Here is a 19,616-nt window from a genome sequence, read left to right as displayed (position 1 = left end):
AGTTGAGAAATTTTAAATTAATATAAAGTATCCTATCATTAAAGCTGAGATAGTAATACCCTTCTAAATTCGCCCTAAAACTTTCTTTGTCCATTCAGGAAATGATTAGATATTATCCTATCTTGGTTCTGGATATTCTTTATTGCTGTTCATTCTCAGAGGCAGCAGATGAGAATCCCCACCAGCAAGAGCAGGGACAGCAGAATCACTCTCCTTGTGCGCAATCTCTTGCTGCAAGCCTCCCTCCCTGACACTTCCATTATAAAACACTCAGAAGCAGCAATTCTGGTAATTGACTAATATCTTCATTATCAAGAAGTGTTATCTTTCACATACAACAAATGGAGATGGTGCAAACATCAGCACTGAAAATAAGGATTAGAGAAGGGGAACTACTGATCAAAGTAGCAGTTTTTGGCCACAAAAATCCCCTACAATGTTACAGTCTGGAGACAGTGTGGCTAGACAGTGTTCAGGCAGAAGGGGACCTGGGGTGCTGGTTGACAGCCAGTTGAATACGAGCCAGCAGTGTGCCTTGGTGGCCAAGAAGGCAATTCCTGGCCTGCATTAGGAATGGTGTGACCGGCAGGAGCAGGGAGGTCATTCTTCCCCTGTACTGGGCACTGGTGAGGGCACACCTCCAGTGCTGTGTCCAGTTCTGGCCCCTCAGTTTGGGAAGGACCTTGGGATGCTTGAGCACATCCAGAGGAGGCAACGAGGCTGGAGAGGGGCTGGGAACACAAACCCTGTGAGGAACCACTGAGGGAGCTGGGGCTGCTCAGCCTGGAGAAAAGGAGGCTTAGAGGTGACCTTAGTGCTCTGTACAGCTCCTGAAGGGAGGTTCTAGACAGGTGGGGTCGGTCTCTTCCACCAGGCAGCGACGGACAGAACAAGAGGACACAGTCTCAAGCTACGTCAGGGAAGGTATAGGTTGGATATTAGGAAAAAATTTTTCCCCTAGAGAATATTAAAGTGCTGGAATGCTGTTCCCAGGGAGGTGGTAGAATCACCATCTCTGGCTGTGTTTAGAAAAAGACTGCACATGGCACTTGGTGCTATAATCTAGTTGAGGTGTTAGGGCATAGGTTGGACTTGATGATCTTAGAGGTCTCTTCCAGCCTCATGATTCTGTGATTCTGTAAGAGAAAAATAAACTGCAAAGGTTAACTTGTGGCACATCCTTTTTTTTAACCTGTGTTATAACCTGCTCTCTATATTAAGGAAACATTAAATAAACAACAACTTGTAAAATGATGTTTTCTTATTTCTTTGACTATACTAGTAATACTTAAAATAATTTTGCATGAGAAAAGACCTATATTTTGCTCCTAGGTTTTAATTATGCCATCTGAAGTGAGCAGTGGTTAAGAGAACGAAAGATGAGAAAGGATGAAAAAGATTGGCTGGGGCAGGAATTCAGATGGTTGTTTGGAAGTGCAAGCTCGGAGCAGCTCGGCGGGTGAGTGATCAGTGCAATGCCTGGGAGGAGCTGTTGGCTCTGCAGAGCCACTTCTGCTCTGGCACTGAGCATCAGTCACCTGGAGAAGGGCGCTGGAAGGGCTGCAGCCCTGGGCTCCGAGCAGCTCCCAAGGTCAGGGCTGACACCAGCAGGACAGCATGGGGAACAATGGGGGCTGCTGCCCACGCCAAACCTGCTCTATGAATAGACAGCCTCATCCTCTAGGCTTGTCAATCTGTCACCCAGAAAAAAATAGAAGGGAAAATTAAAAGGTTATGATGTTATCGTCTCCAAAAATAGGATTTCAGTCATCCTGGAGAAGTGCTGTGCTGGGATATTTTCGCTCAGGTTCTGCTGACATCTCCCAACTGTTACCAGCACTGAGCCTCCTTTTGGGACTGCTAAAGGTCACCGAGCACCAGGGAGGTGGAGGGAGACCTCCACTTGGGTGACCACAGGAAAATATTTTCAGGATTAATCTGAAGTAGAAAGAAATGAATCAGTTTGTCTGTGTTTCTCTTTACTGGTGCTGACAACACCCGGAGCAGCAGTGCCTTCTGCTCTTCAGCACTGCCTCAAGTCCACCAAAGACCAAAGGTTAGTTCCTAAAAAAGGAGCTGCTGCCTGAACCAGTAGCCTGGTTTTCTTATATTTCAGAGCTAACATAGAAAACAAAGGATCACAGCATGCAAGAGCAGAACAGACTAGTGGCAAACAGTCTAAGAATAAAAGGAAAACAGCCAGTAAGTCTCAAACATTACCTTTGAGAATGAAGAGAAACTCATGAATTCCACTATCCACTTTACTTGGAAAGTCAGGATTCAACTGAGTCCATTGGAAGAAAATCCTCTGCTCTGAAAGCCAAGTGAGACTAATTCAGTTCGCAGGGCACAGCAGAGGGCGGCAGGGGCAGGAGTGACCCCTGAGGTGCCACGCAGCCCGCGAGCTCCGAGTGCTCAGCACTCCTGAGGGTCAAGCCTCTGGCACTGTGGCATTTGAGATTCAGTCTCTCTATAGATTAGGATTGATCTCCCCTGTCTCTGGATAAGAAAATAAACAAACTGTAACCTTGAAATTGTCATCCAAACCTGGAGTCCAGCCAAAAGAGCAGAGACAAAATCCCCTTGAGAAGCAGAACAGCAACCCCAGAGGTCACTATCGATGCATCAAACAGAAACAGTGGATTTTGATACTGCAAGGACTTAAGTAATTTCATTTTTATTCAAAAACTAAAAGTGTAATCATATTTTTTTTCCCCCTGAAATGCAGAATTGCATCCATTTCCATTTAAACACAGATACTCAGAGGATACCTTAAATATTCTCTTGGAATTGAACATGCATGTTTAAAAGCAGTGCAGTTATAGAAGACACCATTCTCCTCCATGCAAGAGGACAGTGTTGCACTGCCCTCTTGGTTGTTTTGGAGAACAGAGGGAGTTACCAGCAGCTTCAAAGCTGTAAGGAGGGAGCAAAGCAAATCCGAGCTAGGAATGGCTCCAGTTAACTCTCCAGCAGGAGGGATTGCAACAGGGCAAGCTTTTATGGGCCACTGCAAAACAAAGGGATTTGTTGTGTTGTTTTGGGATTTTTTTGCTTTAGGTGAGGCCATCTTCAAATGAATTAAGAACTCAGGCATGCTGTAGGCTCTGTTTCCATAATAGCCTCAAACTCTGCCTCAGATTCACTGAAAGTGAGGAGAGCAAAGCCTCTCTCAAAATGACATTTCAAGTGTTTGTCCTTAAATGTAGCTCATGGCAATGTGTGCATTTCATTTCATTGCTTTTAATGGGGCAACTCCCAGCAGGCCCCAAGCAAACGTGCAGCTGCACAGAAAAACACACCCTCAGTGGTTACCCCAACCTGAAACTCCAGACATTTGAACTTTATTCCTGCAGAATATTAGTCTAAAAACAATAAAAAAAACCAAACAACAACAACAAAAAAAATCCACATGCAAAACTCCCCTCAAAGGCCCCCCAAAATGCCCCATGAAAGCACATAAGAAACTATGCAATAGTGCACATTATATATAAAACAGCTGCAAAAAAAAAACAAAATAGGAGGCCCTCAAAGATTCAGCACTATGTGAATAGGAATAAACAGAGGCAGGCAAGTGTTTTGAAGGGAGGTGGAGGAAATGTGATTGCTCTATTCCTGACTGTGTTGGTTACACTGTGCACCTACCAGGAATGCATTTTATTATCTAATATTTATCACTTTTGACGGTCACAGGTGTTCCTACTTCAGAAAGATTTTAGCAAATGCCCCTAACTGTGTGACATCTGGATACTGTCATCACTGTAACAAGAGGTAACTTTTGCCACTAGGCTCTGCTCTGGCAGATGTGGTTTTAGTGCCACTGTTCATTTCCTTCCCTGTTAAAATGCAAAACATTAGCTTTTACTTACAAGCAGACATAGCCTGTTCTACAATGTGAAGTCAGATCCTTTTATACTCTTAGTCCACCAAAAAACACATTAAATAGAAAAATGTTTCACTTGCTAGGATACTGTGTTAGATTATTGAGTAATATAAATTAAAGACAATGAAATTGTTATGATAATGGAATCCCTCCCCAGCCTCACAGAGAGGAATTCCTTCCCAAAATCCAACATAACCCTGCCCTCTGGCAGTGGGAGCCATTCCCCCTTGTCCTGGCACTCCATCCCTTGTCAGCTGTCTCTCTCCATGTTTCTTGTAGGTTCTTCAGAGACCACAACTAAGAAACCACCTCTTCTCCAGGCTGAATTGACACTTTCTGTTAAATATCTTTAGTGTGTTCTCCATGTTGTGAAGAGTATTTAATAAAAATAATAAATTTTAAAAAGAGAAAAAGCACACAGAATGGAAATGGAAAGTTTTCTGTAAACCTGCAGAGGGCAAAAGATGCTTTGAAGTAAGCTGCTAAGCTTAAAACAATTTGCATGAAATACTTTTCACAAAAGCCTTCAAAAAATTAAAATGTTTGGAAACCTATTGTTCTTGGAGCCCCATATGTAGCTGAGTAAAATTAACCTATTGCTAAATGCCAAAGATTATCAGTTCCATTCAGCTGTTCAGCCACTCAGCAGGGCCAGGGGAGCCATGCCCTGGGGACCAAGTGTCTTTTTATCTCTTGCAAAAGAAGACAAAACTGCACAAACAGAATCTAAAATCCTATAGCCAAAAAACAATTATCTGTGCTGGATGAGTGTCACGTTGGGAACAGTGCTGTGGGTTACCATTAACTGCAGAAAGAGACAAGAGAATCAACAAGTTTATGATTGGTTCGACCCACCACAGATCTCAACAATGCAGCTCAAGTAAAGAACAAGAGGATTCTGAATGCAGAAGAAAATTATAGGGCATTTAATGCAGCAAATGACTACAGTTTGTATAATACTGAAGATGGATGTGAACTTGCACATTTTTTGGAAGTGTGAATATCAAGAATGCAAAGAAATACCAGAGGTCTAGGAAAATTCCAGTTTTATGTAGTGTATTAATACCAATCTGTGTCAGATTAGACAACCTGTAGTGACACAGATAGAAATTCCATTCTCTGATCTGAGGGGTTTTTTGCATATTAAATGGTATAAAGCATTCTACACCTATGCCCAATTCTGCAGGAAATTAAAGCCTATGATTATCACTTGTCTAACAGCATCAATGTAATAAATTAAAGGCTTTGAATAATGGCCAGCAGGCTTCTCAGCCATATTTCAAACTTTTAGAATATAATCCATTTTTGGCAGATCATCTGACAAGTTCACAACTTTAGATCAAGGCTTATATTATGTGTCATCAGTATTCTTTTGTTCATCTCATACCTATCAATTTTTGTTCATCAAAACCCTGGGCTGTTTAAAATATGGAAGAAATGTGGCATGTTATGTGGGTCATTTATGGAAATCAAGAACATGATTTAACATTAATATACATAAAAATTACTAGAAATTATGCACCACAAATCTAAATCGGTTTGTGGCTTTTTAAACTCCATTGTATAATACAAAGCATTTTCTATGTGAGGGACAGAAAAATTCAGGTGGGAAAAAAATAATTACCAGATAGAAATCTTGGCTTAGTTAAAGCTATGTCATATATTAATGTTATTCTCAACACAGCAGGACACTGGTAAATAAGATTTACAGCTCTGAATGTTAATTTTTAAAAGGAAAAACTAGCACCTCTCCCTCAAATGCAAACTAACACCCATGGGTCTGTGAATTCAGGTAAAATTTACTGCAGAGCTATAGCACCACCACATATGGGATGATCTTTGCTTTAAAAAAGGAGGAAGCAAAGAATAGGTATTACATTGACTGAAAAGAAATGCAAACACCAGAGACAGTTGCTTTCATTATCTGTGAACAGCTGAAAAGAAGACATTTAGAAAATAAATGTCTTCCACTGGAATTGCAATCACAGAATCTCAGAATGGTTTGGAAGAGAACATTCCTCCCCTGCCATGGCAAGGACACCTTGCACTGTCCCAGGCTGCTCCCAGCCCCAGTGTCCAGCCTGGCCTTGGGCACTGCCAGGGATCCAGGGGCAGCCACAGCTGCTCTGGGCACCCTGTGCCAGGGCCTGCCCACCCTGCCAGGGAACAATTCCTCATTCCCAATCTCCCATCCTCCCTGTTGTCTTCTCCCCAGGACTGCTCTCAATCACTTCTCAACCCCACCTGTAGATGTGCCTTTGATATTTCCTACAGAAAATATCGGTTTCCCAATTTTGTGATCCAGTTAACTCTAGACTGGAGTGAGAATGGAGCCTGTGAAAAGAATGTACAACCAGAGCCCAGCCTGACTGCCTGACACGTGTGGAGTAGCCAAGATATTCCTAATCCTTGGGGTTTAGTGCTGTCCTGTCTTCTGCTACTGATTTATCACAACTATTTTTGACGAGATTTTGTTCCATGGCTAAAGTGCAAACACTTATGTGCAACAATGAATCAGCACAAAGTGAACACAAATTACAGGCTCCTCCCAGACCAGTCAGGGGAGATTTCTGCATTTACGACGATTTTTGAAGCTAAGAGAGTTGAACTTGGCCACAAGAACTGGACACAATTCCTGGTATATCATACTGGCCTAGCATTCATTCTGTTTCCTCATTTCACCCTTTCAAAACCACAGCTAATTTGTCCCCTCGATTTCCTTCTCCTTTCTGCCTTTGTATTTGGCTCTCTGGAACATTAAAAAGCTTTGAGTAGGGATGGAGGTTGACAAAAACCACCCCCAAAAAAAAAAATCAATTAATGAGCTCAAGAGGTTCAGGAGAGTGTTTTAGTCCTGTGTGATTGTTCCTTCCAGGCTCCCACAGCACATCAGTCTCCTACAGCCACATACTCCTTGTGGGTAACCTGCCCTGGCTTTAAGGTGTTTTTCTTTTGCATCATCACCACAAAGGAAACCTCCATAAAAAAAATAATGCTGTATGAAGGCACCATCAAAGAGGTTCAAACACTTCACTGGGGGAAACACACCCAGGGAGCTGCAGACCACGTTCCAGTGCCTGGGAGCTGTGTCAGCACCAGTAGAAAACCCAAACCAGTCACCTGCCACAGTGCTCCAGCTGCACATTCCCTGGCTGCTCGCTGAATAGCCAAGCACAGCTGAAGATAAACTCCCCAGATTCCTCAGATTTCAAATATGGCTCTTCCCTCCCGAGACCTATTGCTCAAACCCTGCCCAGGAAGATGCCTCTGGGGTTTTACAGCCCCTTGTGCCACCTGCACTGCTTGGCCCTGGTCCCCTCCCTCAGCACTCAGTGCCACATTCCAGGAGTGGGGACATCTGACTGCACCTCCCTTTCTGGAACTGGGGGCAATGAACGTCTGAGGTGCTGCACTCTGATTGCAGCTGAGGGAGCTGCAGCCTGCCCTGCTGGCGCCTGTGCCCTTCTGGCACCTGTGCCCTGCTGCTTCAAGGAAACTTTCACCTCTTGTGTCAGCTCCACGTCAGAGTTTAGCTCAAACACTATCCTTATCCAAAAAGGATCTCTGCTGTGGCAAGGCTTCAGTCTGTGGTGTAATTATCTGTCACTATAAAATATGAAAAAACACAACACAAATATGCTGTTCTCGAGGTAAAAAAGGGCAGTTTATTTTCTGATTCCAGCATTTACAGATTTCCAAAAGTGACACTGGATTGGAAGGTGAAAATGCCACCTCTCCAATGACACTGGACAAACCAACTGTTCATCAAATTTCTCCTCCTCCATAAAAGAATGCAAAACAGTAAGTTGTTTACAGAAAGTGTGTGAGAAAGTTCGTTACAAGAATGTAAACATCAGAAGGCTTAGAAAATCTTAAAAAATCAGGGTGACAATTGCCAGGGAATTGAGGAGTGTTTGCAGTAGCAGTTTGCCACAGCAGCCCTGGGGCTGGCTGGAGGCTCTGAGACCCCTGCCCAGGGGTGACACCAGTAACAGCCCAGCCTGCCACCGCCAGGCTGTCGCTGGGACTAATTTAACATCCTTTTGTGCTGAGCAGGGTGACAAACAGGTTTGGGAACCAAGGTGTGCTGCTGCCACTTCCCCAGGCACTGTGGGCAGGCAGGACGCCGGTATCAGCCCTGCCATGGGCGGCACTCGGGGCGTGCCGGGGCTGCCCTGCCCAGCCAAGGGGCTCCCTCTGCCCCCAGCACCGTGCAGGGCTCAGCCAGTGCTGCTCCTGCTCTTTGCTGCTCTGCCCTTTGCTGCTCCCTGAACACGGAGCCCCTTTTCTGCCCTGTTGGACAGCACATCTCCCCTTTTCCTTGGCACCAGAGCGTGCCCACGGACACAGGGCTGAATTCAGACAAACTGTAGAGAAATCTGTAATCCTGCTGATGTCCAAATCAATGGCTTTGCCATTAACATCCCTGTGAGTGAAGTCAGGGCGCTGAATTCACTTTTATTGAAGATATATTTCCTCAACAAACAAAAACAATTAAGAAAAAACACGTGGCATAGTGAATCCACCCGTGTGGTGTGTGCCCTACCTGCACTTCCTTAGCAGACACCTGTCTTTCAAAACAAAACATTAACAAAATCTACAGTAACTCAAATTACACAACACTCAAACTTGGTAGAAATTCATTTGGACAGAACAAAATGTACTTAATAGGACTCAGCTCTAAAAGGATATCAAATTAATAGAATGTAATTTAAAATTACTCCAAATCTAACAATACTGATGCTTTACACAATTTTACCAACACTTAATTTGCACAAAATAAAAACAGAACAGAACTGAAAATAAATCTCAATAAAACTGGAAAAGAACAGGAGATAGCTTAAAGAGAACAATTAAGTTGGACATTGTCTGAACTCAGTAACACTCAAACTTAACAGAGATTAACAGAGATTAACTTAACAAAATCAACCAAGAATTCATCCTTAATCAAATCAACAAAATATATCTTAGTATTACTCAAATCTGACAATATTGGACCTTTGTTTAATCTTATTAACAACAAAACTGCAGACAATCTGTGAACAGAATTATTTTTCTGGAGGGAATAAAAAGGGTGTGACAAATCCATTATAAATTTATGCAATGTAGATTAAGGTATAACAAACGATTAAAGATTACTTGGTGCAAACACTTTTAGATATAAAATTTCTAGAGCTGTGGCAATAAACCAGGTGCATGATTAAAACAACTTTTTCTGCTTGAGCAGTAATATTTTTTCTCAAGAGCTAATTATTTCTAAACTTTCAAGAACTGCTGCAGATAAAATTCAAGGTTATAGACTTAGCTAAGAACTCAAAATTGATAATAATCAAATAATCTTGGGAGAAGGGGAGAGCCACGTGCTGGGTGCATGTGGCCGTGGCCGTGCTGCTGGAGACCATGGTGGGCAACCTCTACATGGAGGAGCACCCCTGCACTCGTCTGAATTTCCTGAAGCTCTGCAAAGTCAAGGACCACAACTATTGTCTTATTTATAATGTACAGAGGGATTTTATTATACAAACTGCATGGCAACTGGCCGTGGAAGGGAATCCATATTTTGTTGACTGTATGGTGATCAAGCTAGCTTTTTTGAAGTAGGAAAGGTGCCCAGAATCAAGCACAAGAAGACGGGAACTGTGTCAATGGTGAACAATGGCAGGGATCAGCATGGATCACAGTTCCTCATTACCACAGGGGAAAACCTGGATTACCTTGATGGTGTACATACAGTATTTGGAGAAGTGACAGAAGGCATGGATGTACTGAAGACAATTAATGAAACCTTTGTAGATAAGGATTTTATCCCATATCAAGATATCAGGATAAATCATACAGTAATTTTAGATGATCCCTTTGATGATTCACCTGCCTTGTGTGTTCCTGATCACTTACCAAAACCTACCAAGTAACAGCTCGACAGTGGCAGAATAGGAGCAGACGAAGAAATTGATGACATGACAGGACAGTCTGCAGATGAAATAGAAGAAGTTCAGGCAGAAAAAGAAGCAAAAACTTGTGTCATTCTTCTAGAAATGGGAGACTTACCAGAGGCAGACATCCAGCCACCAAAAAATGTGCTATTTGTTTGTAAACTGGATCCTGTTACCACAGGTGAAGACCTGCAGATAATACTTTCACAATTTTGTCCCATTTAAAGTTGTGAAGTGATCCAAAACTGGAAGACTGGTGAATCTCTTTGTTATGCTTTCATTGAGTTTGAAAAGGAGGAAGACTGTGAGAAAGCCTGCCTCAAAATGGTCAGTGTGCTGGTAGATGACAGGTGGATATATGTGGATTTTAGCCAGTCTGTTGCAAAGATTAAATGGAAGGGAAAAGGTGGATGGAAGGAGATCTACCAAGGAAAATTTCAAGGACTATGAGAAGAAATGTGACAAACCTTCAAAATTTGATAATATTCAAAGAATATTGAATTTGGTTTTACCTTTTCTGAAAGAAAAGGTAAAACCAAAGCAAGATGTCAAATATGACCTTGTGCTGGATGAGGATGTAGAAGAGTCTCACAAAGTCAGTCGCACTTGGCTAAAAAAACAGAAGAAGAAAAAGCACCACCACTCTGAAGATGATGACAAGAGGACCAAAAAATCTAAGGATTCTGACCAAAAGCATGAAGAATGCTGTAGGGAGAGGACCAAAGGTGAGAAGAAAGACACAGAGCTGCAGCCATTCTCAGGAGAGAGATTACACTTACAGCAGACAAAAACACAAGTACAGATGAAGGACAAGGAAAAGACAGAAAGGAGCTAAAATAATAAATTTAACTTTCTTTCATAATTCTTTTACCTGTCTACGGCACCCAAGTTTATGATTCACAATCAAGAGATGTTACCGTGTCTTTGCAAAATCTACAAAGTTTATTCTGAATCCACTACTGCTCTTTAAACGTCTGATTTAATACATAAAGCCCATTTCCTTCAACATGTGCCATATAAAAGATGGAGGAAAACCATAAATAATAAAACTACAGCTCTGTTTTTTATCTTGCTCTGTAAAAGCAAAATGTGTTAGCAAGAACTAATCCTCCAGTCTGCTGCTCTGGCTCTCTTTTATCTAGTTTTTTGTTTAGGTTTTGTTGAAATCAACACCTTCTATCAGGGTAAGAATTCCTGTTTCATTTGTTTGCTCATTAGGAACAAGAAAGTGCATATTCCAGAAAGGCTTGATGTACAGATGAAGCTGTCAAGAGCAATGTGAATTCTAACAGAGTCGTTTCTCAAATGTGATAATTACTGTTTATTTTATAGGCTTACACATGACATCCCATTATTAAAGTAACTCCCACTTCAGCTTTTATTATTACCCACACTTTTCAATCTCTTATCGACCCCAAGCAAAACTGTATTTTTCTGCACAGCAACAACAAAAAGCTAACACTCAACATTTACTTTACCAGGAATTATTCTCCAAGCTATTTCCACATTTTAAAAGGTGCCTCATTTGAAAATACTGATGGTTTCCATTAGGGATTGAAATTGCCCTTTAGAATAGACTGGATAAATCAAAGTGTGGGAGAAACAGTTGGACTTCCAAAAGCATTTTGGAGCTAGTCCAGCTGAGCTCCCACACAGATCAATGAGGAGTTTAACATCACTTTCCAGGACAAGAGCAACAGGAAAGGAAAAGCCATGTAGTTACTTTATGCAGAATTCCATGCCATGACCTTGGATAATTACGGGGAAACCACAGACCTCCTAAAAATCTGTACCTGGTACATCTGGGCCACCCCACACAGTGTGGGACCCCTGTGTTTCACAAGAGCTGATGGCAGGTGGTCACAGACCACCTCAGAAGGGTCACAGACCTCCTCAGAAGGGCTTGGCAGCAGATCCTCTCCCCAGACATTGTTACTATCTCCTTTATTCTCCCAAGATGTTGTGGTGCACTAGTTTTAGTTGTTCTCTTGCACTGGATGATTTGGAATTGGCACAGAATAGTTTTATATTGCACTGTATAGCTCATGTTATATCATGTGGTTTGTTATCCCTTTCCACCATCTCATGGTCTTTCCCTCACTCACCCCAGTACCCCCTGGTGGTCTCTCCCCTGGGTTACCCCTCCCCTCACACTCCTCACTGGCATCCATTGGCTGTGGACCTCTCCCTCTGTCCCCATCCCCGGTGTATAAAAGTTCCCTGCCACCAGGGAACGCCCTCTTTCTCCTATAGGTTTGTCCACTTGGTGTGTCTCTTGCAATAAAGGAGAATGTTTCCCACGTGGAGAAGAGCGCTTCTCAATCTTTTACCTTCGTCTATGAATTATCGTGTGGGCAAGGGTCCATAGCTAGCCGGAGTGGACCCCGACAGCCCAGCAGAAAACCCGATATTTCACCATGAGTGTGAAGTGATGGCCTGTCACAGTTTGGTTTAAACCATGTTTCTCCTGAATGAAATGTCACTGCAAGTGGAGACAATACAGCTGTCCCACCACCTACACACAGGAAGCCAAAGCTCTGCAAACCCCCAGGGGTGCAGCTCACTCTTCCCTATGCTTGTCACTATGGCAGGAGAGCAGGGGGAAAAAAAAAAAAATATCATCCAAAAGTTAAAATTGGCAAATACAGAGTAAATTAAAAACTCAGTAACCATAACACTAGGATGAATCTCTAGCAGGAAGAGGGGAAAAGGGAAAAAAGTGGAACTCCTGTAAATTAGGTGAGAAAGGAAGAATAATGATATGTCCTGTGCAGGGCCAGGAGTTGTACTCAATGATCCTTCTGGGTTCCTTCCAGCTCAGGATACTCTATGATTTTATGACAATCTGAAAGGACCAGCAGTGGTTAATAACAGGAGCAGATGACATTGTGGATTGTGTCCAGTGGGAAGAAAGCAAGGAGTTAAAAAGAGCAGAAAAGTCAAAGGAATCAGTACAGAGACCACACCTGAACTTTATCAAAAGGGAGAGGAGATCAGAGGGTCTTACAGACCTTGAGATCTCACCTGGCCTGTAAAATAGGTGTTCTTTTCTCTTCCATGCATGGTAGCTTTTTGATTAGATATGCTTTCAGAGAAACAGTGTCATGGCAAAGTACATGAGAAATCATCATAATACAGTAAATTTGGCAGCAAATGTAGGATTTTAGGGGATTTTCATTGAAAAACTTCAGAAAGCAGAGCTGACTGAAAACTCTTTTGAGATCTGTTGGAGATTAAAGCAGTGAAAGCAGCACATGTACAATAAACAACTGACCTTAGAATTTACCTGACGGAGCTACAGGAAAGATGGACAGAGGCTATTTGCAAGGGATGCAGAACCAGGACAAGGGGGAATGGCTCCCCACTGCCAGAGGGCAGGGTTAGATGGGATATTGGGAAGGAATTGGAATCCTTATCACTCTCTACATCTCCTGAAAGGTGGCTGTGCTCAGGTGGGGTTGGTCTCTTTCTCCAGGCAGCACTGACAGAACCAGAGGACACAGTCTCAAGCTGCACCAAGGGAAATATAGGTTGGATATTAGGAAAAAGTTTTTTACAGAAAGAGTGACAAAGTTCTGGAATGGCTGCCCGGGGAGGTGGTGCAGTCACCATCCCTGGGTGTGTTTAACAAAGTCTGGATGTGGCACTGGGTGCCAGGGTCTAATTGGGGTGTTGGGGCTGGGTTGGACTCGATGATCTTGAAGGTCTCTTCCAACCTTTTGATTCTGTGGATTCTGTGAATTCTGTGTGAGTTGTTCCCTGGCAGGGTGGGCAGGCCCTGGCACAGGGTGCCCAGAGCAGCTGTGGCTGCCCCTGGATCCCTGGCAGTGCCCAAGGCCAGGTTGGACACTGGGGCTGGGAGCAGCCTGGGACAGTGCAAGGTGTCCCTGCCATGGCAGGGGTGGCACTGGATGATCTCTAAGGTCCCTTCCAACCAAACCATTCTGAGATTCCATGTTTCTATGATTTAGCCAGGTTTTGCCCTGACAAACACTTCACTTCCTCATTGGTAGGGCAGCACCACTCCTGAGGATCCCAGTGCTTTCCCCATGAAGCCACACACTCAAACACACATCCCCACACTGCTGCCATGCTCCTTCACACCTACAGCTTTAATAAATGCTCCATCATTTGGGGGCGTTCAGATTTTCTCATTACAGTAGTATTCCTGAAGAGAGGAACACTAATGGATATAAAATATCTATTTGTGATTTATTAAAAAATAATTTGTGTAAAATTTTGCTGCATGGACCTGTTCAGTTACTGCCAGAACCAGGAAGATGCCCAGCAACCAGCACTGATGTTTATCTGACTTCTCTGCTCCACTTGTTATTCTTTAAGTCACTAGTGCTGCTTTTCTTTTTCGGAAACTGAAAGTTGCTAGAATTTTTTTGTAGTATACTAGAATTTTTAACAATGTTATGTTTTTTTCTTTTTTTGGGTCTGAATTACTATAGTTATAGTCAATGTCTTTATTGCTTTCTACCTTCCAGATGGCTCTGATGAAAAAACGGAAAAGCTAATATAACATAGAATAATAAAAATTAACAGTAAATCTCTTACTGTTTAAGTGATTGAAGGCTTCCATCCCCAAAATAATATGCAGGATACTCCAAACTAGCCACATTCTGTGATATAGAAGAATGCAGAGATTTGTAAACCCTTAAGAAGCACTTTTGATGTTTAGGTTTTTATATTCCTTTGATCAGAGATTACTTGCTAAAAATGCAGCAAAAAGGATCACTTGATAATACACAATAAAATTTAAGAACTACAGTGGAAAAAAGCCTCTAAAATACCAAATTTGTAGGCCACCACAGCTGAAATTGAACCCAACTTTTAGCATGAACACACAGAAAACTAATCTATACTTTCACCTAAAACATTTCCTAAGTGATCTCTTTTATTCAACTGACTGGAATATGATAAACAGGCCTCAAATGAGCATTGGCGTGTTCTACTCTGAATTTCATTATATCATTGAATTCTAATGTTTCAGGAGAGGTGTCACATAGAACTGAATTAATATTCACCAAAAATGGCAACTGTAACAAAATTCAGAACAGGATATAACACCCATCTCCTACTGCTTTTTCTCTATTGCATTGTCAGACACCCTGAAGTCTTCATAGTAACACAGAAATGGCAAGAACATGCCACTTTCAGTCTTGATTTCTTACTTGCTTTAGGAAATATGTAGAGTTTTTAAGCAAGATATTCATATCAAGACATTACTAAGTCCAATGACTGAAGGCTGGTTATATAGATTTCTTCCAAATTATTTTCCCCTTATATTATATGGTCATCCTATTCATTAAATAATGATACAAAAACATCTCACAGAAAGGCATTTTATATAATCATTTAGAGCTCCATAATAATATGGAGCTCTAAATTTTGTGAAGGAAAAAGACTGCCTGTGATTGCAGGACTGGAAACTCCTTAAAGAGAGAACTCAGGCTGGAACTCAGGGAAAGAAAAGAGGGTCTATCATCTTTGAAGGAGGGAAAGTACCTTGGAGGGATTAAAAGAACGTTGAGAGGTTATGGAGGGAGAAAACTGAAAGGGCCAAAGCCAAACTGGATCTTAATTTGGCCCCTGCAGGTAAAGGGAATGAACAAAAATTTGTATAAAGGCATTGGGAACAAAAGGAAGGCTCAGGAGAGAGTCCATCCTTTGCTGGATGCAGAGGGCAGGACAGTGTCATGGGATGAGGGAAAGGCTGAGCTGCTTCATGCCTTGCTTGCCTCTCTCTTTAATGCCAAACTCAGGATCCCAGATCCCAGAGCTGGAACTTGGTGACTGAGTGAAGCCCCTATGGAATCACAGAACACCCTGGCTTGGAAGGAACCTTAAAAATCGTCTTGCTCCAGCCCCCATAAACCAGGGGACAATGGCTAATGACCAGTTAGACACCCACAAGGCCAGATGGGATTCACCTGGCAGTGTCCATCCTGCAGGGAGGGCAGAGCAGGCCCAGGCTCTGCTCCGGGCCCAGCCGTGGCCCCAGAGCCACGGGCAGGGCTGAGCCCAGGAGCTGCCCCTGCCCAGGAGGCAGAGCTGCTGCCCTGGGCAGTGCCAGCCCTGAGCAGATGGGGCAGAGAGGCTGTGCAGTCTCCTCCCTGGGGACATTGCAGAGCCACAGGGACACACTGCTGTGCCTGTGCTCTGGGATGGCCCTGCTGGAGCAGGGAGGTGGCACCAGAGCAGCCCTGTGGGACCCTCCAGCCTCTCCCATCCTGGGATCTCACAGAAAGGTTTGGCTTGGAAGGGACCTCCTCAAAGCCCACCCCATCCCACCCCCTGCCATGTGCAGGGACACCTTCCACTATCTCAGGGTACTCAGAGCCCATCTAGCCTGGCCTCAGGCGCAGCCAGGGATGGGGCAGCCACAGGGAAGCCTGCACAGCAGTCCAAAGTGACAGCCAGAGAAAAATTAAGAAAAAATGCAACCTTTTGGATCTTTGATGTCGGTCTGTAAAGGTTAGGGACCATGTTTACATCCACTAATGATGGTGTTTTCTCACATGGATCATCCAGTCTGAACTGAGGGATGCTGCCCCCCACATCTTGCTAGCTTGAGGTGCAACGTGACAAAGCATGACAAGGCAACATTTTTATGAACAAGCCTAGTGTCTGTGATCTGCCTTCCTATGAAATTAGTTTCTTCCCAAATGCCTGTTATTCCAGTTGTTAAATTACTCTAAGTCATGCTCCAAGGCATGTATAGTATACTACAATAAAACAGGAACAACACTTTGCATATCATTAAATGCCAAATTCTTTCTGCCACTCTGGAAGCAGAACTGCAGCCAGAAATGTCTGCTTTCCCTGCTTCTTTGCAATTCCAATTGCCAAGTGAACACAGGCTGGAGAGGCAGTGCTGCCAAGTGTCAGTGCTGCGTTAATATTGTTATTATTCTCTGGGACTGAAGTATATAATGCTATTTTCTCCAAAGGCATTATTGATACCACGGATTAGCATTACAATTTGTATAATTATTGCAGCGCCCACAGGAGCTCATGTCATCAAATATTTATACAACTCAGAATAGTTGAGTGCAAATGATTTTAGATGCTTTGCTGGACCTTTGGAAGGAAAAAGTGGTTGGATCAGGAAGCAAATTCAAAGGAAAAGCATAATATAGAAGTGTCACAGGATATTCAAGAGATATTTGTCTTAGAATAATCTTGAAATCTCTTCACACTGCTTGTTTTTAATCAAGGTCCTTTAGCTTCTGGGTTTATTTCTCCTAAAAGCCCACGTAATTTTAAGCGTCCAGTGTCCCCTTCTCAGTTCCCATGCTATGACCTGTTCCTTGAATATCCAGCATTTGTTTTTTCTGCCTTAGGCCTCCATCCCACATATACCTGCAGCAGAACACAGCAGTGCTGTGCTGTCCAGCTGATCCCGTCTGATGGGTGTGGATTATCAAAGTGGTCCCCAGTGACAAAATAAAAACTTTTTTTTTTTTTTTTAATTAAAAGCCACTGCAGGATTGCCTGTCAAAAATCCACAGTAATTCAAAAATATGTGGTTCATAATATTTCTAAATTAGGAAGATATCAATGCAGTTTGTTCAAAACTCTATAACATTGGAAGTCAAAAGCAAATGTCCATTTTTTTTTTTTTTAAGAGACACGAGGCAGTGCCTTTAACCTTGCCAGGCTGCAAGAACCAGAAATATTTTCAAATTAAGATATATGCAGGCTAAAAAAAAATATAAAATTCCATATTTTATTCAGTCAGCTGTTGAATGAATGGGCCTTTTTATGAATCCCTTGCTCCAGGCCAGATTACTCCAAATTCACAGGAAGTGCTCTGTGGTTGCTCCATCCCTGGAAATGTCCAAGCCCAGGTTAGATGGGGCTTGCAGGAGCCTGGGATAGGTGTCCCTGACTAAGGCAGGGGAATGAAACTTGATGATTTTAAGGATCTTTCCAACCCAAATCCTCCTACGATTCCATGATTTTTGAAGCAACAAATGATTATTCAGCTAAGTCTGATATAAAAATGTCTACTATGTGATTGATTTTTATAAAACCAAAACCTCTGGAAATCCTGAAGACAAGATGACTATCACAAGACACAGTTATATATCAGAAACAGTCAGTTTCTGAATTATTATAGGCATGAGCCCTTTTACACAAATAATACTGCTTCATCTGTTACCTCAGGGTAGACTATGGTTTAAACAAAAAAAAAAAAAGAGGCAGAAAAAAACAGCTTCACAGTGCTGAGTATCAGCAAGTTGGAGGTGGTGACAGGGAGAACAAGACATTCAGAGAGTGAGGAGTCATTCCCACTAGATAATGCATGATGTTTAATCAGCCATGTCACCAACTGGAGGTAGTGTGCAAGAGTTAAGCATTAATAGGATAAATCTATCCTCTTCTATTTCAGTCTTGAAAAGAACTGCATTTGAGATGGTTTAAACAGATAATTTTGAAAAGATCAAGAGCAAGACCTAATAAGTAACACTCCATTAAAGATACAGCAATTAGAAGTTAGTGAGATACCCCACAACACCAAGTTTAATATCAGCATTGTAGAATAAACAGTATAATCATGGGTAAGGACATCAGCAAGACCTTGCAGTTAGATTGAAAAATCTTCTATTTTAGTCTTCAACAACTCCAGAGAGTTGTTTTCTCTGGTTTTCTATCACAGTAAGTGTAGACAACATTACTTCTACAAATATCCACAGTGTGCTGAAACCCTGTCATTTCATTTTGTAGCCAGAAAAAGTCTGAATATTAAAAAAATACAAGTATAACATACACTGCCTTGTATTTTTGCCTTTACCCCCCTTCAAAGTATAGACTATTCATAATAAAAATTTTGGAATACTGCAATGTTAAGATTTTCAAAAACAAAATTAAGAAAACATGAAGGAGAGGGTGGCACATGATCTTTCTTCTGCCAAATGGGTTTCTATTCAAAACAGATCAGGACGTAGATGAATGTTTCCATGGAAGATAATGGGACTTGAAGTCACTTTGAAGCAGCAGAACTAATGGACTCTAGTGAGGTCAAATCAAGTTAAGTGAAGCAGAGAGCCTGGCCCACAGTTTTACCACTGTGAAATATTGTCTGTGTCAGAAAGTTCGGGTGATTGATTAATTTTAGGTAAACATCCAAACTTACCACCCCATGTCGTTCATAAATACCCTGCAACTAAATTAGTTAATAAAAGCAACTATTGAATAAGGAGAGGATCACTAGTTTCTAGTTCAATTCTCCTTTTAGCTTGTCTTAACCAAAGTTGCATCACAGTAATTGCAAATGACTTTATTATCATTAACATCATTAAACTTCGTGGAGAAAGCAGTCTGCAGGGACATTAAAATAAAATCAACTATGCAAAATTAAAAGACTCAACAACTCTTCTTTAAGGCAGTGTGATACTAATTAACAGCAATTGCTTTCTGGTTGAGGATTTCTCCTGTCTGTGTAAATCAGGGGAAATGCTGTGTTATAGCTTACAGCAGACAAATTTGGAAAAGAAGGGAAAAAAAACCCAACCACACCTACATTCCAACAAAAACAGGTAAACAATGCAGTTCAGGGAAAAGGTACTGGAATGCAAACCCTTCTCAGCCAGGATACAGGATTTACACAAAACCCTTGGAGTCACAAAATACCCATTAAGAAAAGAAGCAAAATTTCAGAAGAGTCTTCTGGGTGAGCACCAGGAGTTGCCAGTGCAGCTCTGGATGAAGGCTTTCCTCACTCATCTCAGTTTTGGCTGCTCCTTACACCTTGTGTCAAAGTGTTTGTCCTTTCTGTAACTGGTGCT

At 42.2% G+C, this 19,616-nt stretch overlaps 1 pseudogene; it reads left to right on the top strand.

Annotated features, from left to right (window-relative positions):
• Positions 1 to 9,268: 9,268 nt before the first annotated feature.
• LOC121354218 lies at positions 9,269 to 10,622 on the top strand (annotated as a pseudogene).
• Positions 10,623 to 19,616: the final 8,994 nt, after the last annotated feature.

The sequence above is a fragment of the Pyrgilauda ruficollis genome, unplaced genomic scaffold, assembly GCF_017590135.1.
Source record: "Pyrgilauda ruficollis isolate IOZ18807 unplaced genomic scaffold, ASM1759013v1 scaffold223, whole genome shotgun sequence".
Taxonomy (NCBI): Eukaryota; Metazoa; Chordata; class Aves; order Passeriformes; family Passeridae; genus Pyrgilauda; species Pyrgilauda ruficollis.
The sequence above is the reverse complement of the archived record's forward strand: the minus strand, read 5'-3'. Positions and strand labels throughout refer to the sequence as shown.